The following is a 3,354-nucleotide window of genomic DNA, read 5'->3' on the forward strand; positions in this document are numbered from 1 at the left end:
TTGCTTTATCCTTTTTTTTAATACGTTTTGGGGCTAAAATTGCACCTTTTTATATTATACGGTTTGACAAATTGTGTCTTTAAAGTGCAGCATTTTGTGCTTATTTTGCTTTTTTTCAGTTCATTGTGTCCTGTTCCCTATGTAAAGAAAGTTTTATTGAAAATCGCAACAGATACATTTGGGAATATTTTGTATATACTTGGAAATGTGGGATGGATTTTTCAGACTTTAGTGCTTTTAGATCTCCTAGGAATTATATAAAACTATTTATTTTTAGAGGTACGTTAAACTCGTTTTGAAATCTTAAGAATATTTTTCGTGTTGATTCTGATTCTGTGTTTTTTTTCTTTTTTTGTTTCTTTTGGTAATGTGAATATTAAATGCGTTTTATGCAATTTACTGCAGTCTTATCAGAAGGTGTTCTAAAAGAAATTGATATATCTTCAGATACCTGTTAATTATCAATTTGAAATTAATATACATCTACTGTATGTTGTAAAGGTAGTTTTGATGTATTAATTATTCACGTAGATCTATGCAATAACAGTAGTCACAAGTGTAATTTGATCACAATTCGCTCTATAGAGGGCTGGTGTATTCTGGGTATACAGTAGCCTATTTTATTTTGCTGTAGCAACAAGCACTGGTCTTGTAGTAGAAAAACTAAATTCTGTCATTCAGAATGAAGTGCCTTAAATTATAGTCTTATTTTGTTTTGGACTCGCACTGACTGAAGTGTGCTTAGTGAAATCTATTGGAATAGTTCAGTAAATGACGATCCTAGGTGTTACTTAGATGTACTTATTAACGCTTATGTGCTTCCAGAATTTCTGTGCTAAATTTGAATGTTTTTGAAAATGTTATCATCTTCAAACACAGGATGTGCCAATGTTCACACAAGCTACTACTGTGTTTCCCTGAAAATAAGACCTAACCCGAAAGTAAGACCTAGCACTATTTTTCAAGATTCCTGTAATATAAGACCTACCCCGAAAATAAGACCTAGTTTGGTGGTAGCATGTGAGGGGGAATTTGAGGAGCAGGAGAGATGGTATCAGCCTGTAGGGACATACTGTACTAAGGGGATGGCAGGGGACTCCCTTCGGCCAACACAGTGACAGGGAGCACTCCAGTACCCTACTTCACCAACTGCTGTCCCCTTGAAGGCACTGCTTAATGTAATGGTACCGTACTTTACCGCGCTGTCCACTGTCTGATGTCCCCACTGCTGCACCGCTGGTACCACTGTCCCTGATGGCAAAGGAAGCCGGTGATGTAGAAAGCAAGGCTGCAGCGTGCAGCGGCGGAGGGAGCAGAGCCGCCTTAGTGCCGGTGATACCAGATAACTTTAGATTGTTGTACATTGTTTTGCACATTAAAAAAAAAGACATCCCCTGAAAATAAGACCTAGTGTATTTTTTTGGGGGCAAAAAAATATATAAGACTGTTTTATTTTCGGGGAAACACGGTAGAGGTCTTTTGAATTAAAGGTTCAATATATAAAGTTTTTATTTTTAAATTCATATAAAATAAAAAATATAAATAAATTTGTTCATCTAGTTTTTAAAGCACAGACTCATGAAATGTAACTTCTGTAGGAGATTCTCTCAGTAGCGTACTTTGAAAAACAAAGACAATTACAGGTTATTGAAGGACTTTTATAATTGCTACCTACTCTATTAGTAAATTAACTTGGATGAGAAGTGTCCTCTTTAGTTTCCTTTTTTTTAATCCATGACAGGGAAATGGTGTAGTACTTGCAATTATTTTTAGTTTTTTGTTATACATTTTCAATGCGGTATATACATTTATTGTTTGCACATTTCAATGCATTCATCGGAGAAAAAGGCAAATATTTTTCTTTTTATAAATGGTGCAAAATGCATTCTAAGACTAGTTGTATCCTACAAATAATGGAGTTACTAAAAGCCCACAAGGCCTGCATTTTATTCAGAGATCCATGTTGTTTAATAGTTGAATTTGTATATTTAAAAATTCTCCTTATCCCATTTTGTGGCTTTATAAAATCTTTATTTAATACTTTAATTTATTTTGCGTAAAAAAAAAATAAAGAAACTATCATGCCAGATCACTAATATAAAAGTAACATAGGACGCTCAATAATTTATAAATGCTTAGTATTTCACACTCATTAAAAAGGTGGTTATGCTCCACATTCATAACATTCATAATACTGTAGTGTTTTACTACTACTAATTAATGGTTAGAAATGCACAGAGAGTTTTTAAATGGTATTTGCAGTACATTTTTATATTATTGATGCTGATAACTAATGCTTAAACCTAAGTTAATATGGATTTTTTTAAAATAAATATTATCCAGCAAATTTTGAATTTGCTAATTGAAAATGTAAAAAAACTTAAAACTTCGCTGAACATGTTTTAAAAAAACAAATCCAAAATGTAAAAAGAGAACTAAATGTAAATTAGTAAGTGTAATTGATATAAAACAATAAATGGTGGACATACTGGAAGGAAGATTTTCTAAAGAACAGCTGCTATACGATCTGCGTCTCTTAACATCCGGTGAAGTAAGTCAAAATCAATTTTGTACTGTAATTTTGTACTCCAAATATACAGTATTTATGGGGGTATTCTAGCTTATTTGCTTTCATCACAGACTGGATTTAAGCCCCACTTTATCAATCAAAATATTGTTTAGTTAATTTTAATATTTACTTAATCTTATGTATAGTATTTACCGTATTTTGCAGTCTATAAGACGCTCCGCACGATAGGACGCAGGGCTTCTGTGACAGAAATTCTGCCACAGAAGCTGCAGTTAGTGACCGCTGCGACAGGTGGCGCTTTCTCAGTAATCACACAAAGCAGACGAAGAACGACGTTCTTCGTCTGCTGAAGTGGCTCTATGGTGAGCTCCTATGGGGGACCGTGACAGGTCACGGTCCCCAGAGGAGCGGGGGACGCCGAAAACCACAGCGGTGAGCTGTCACTATCGCCGCTGCCACTCGATTTAATACAAGGGATCTAATTAGATCCCTTGTATTAAACGAGCAACGTCTCCCACTGTACATTCAGCTCTGCTTGTCAGGAGCAGGGCTGAATGTACAAAAAGAAACTACTCGCCTGGCGCCCGAAAGTGCATGTCCTGGGCGTCGGGTGATAGGTATTTGCTCCAAAAGACGCAGGGGGGAAAAAAAGTGCGTCTTATGGAGCGAAAAATACGGTTTATATTTTCCTGGCTGGTTAAGTTGCCAAAATTATTTCAAATAAATAGACAAAAATAACCCCACATCGGTTATAATTGGTAAATAGATCTGCGCTTTTCTAATTCAATTAGAAAAATACATTTTAAAATTCTTATATGTAGTAA

Source organism: Nanorana parkeri, unplaced genomic scaffold (genome assembly GCF_000935625.1).
Source record: "Nanorana parkeri isolate BGI_ZX_2015 unplaced genomic scaffold, ASM93562v1 scaffold196, whole genome shotgun sequence".
In the NCBI taxonomy this organism is placed as follows: domain Eukaryota; kingdom Metazoa; phylum Chordata; class Amphibia; order Anura; family Dicroglossidae; genus Nanorana; species Nanorana parkeri.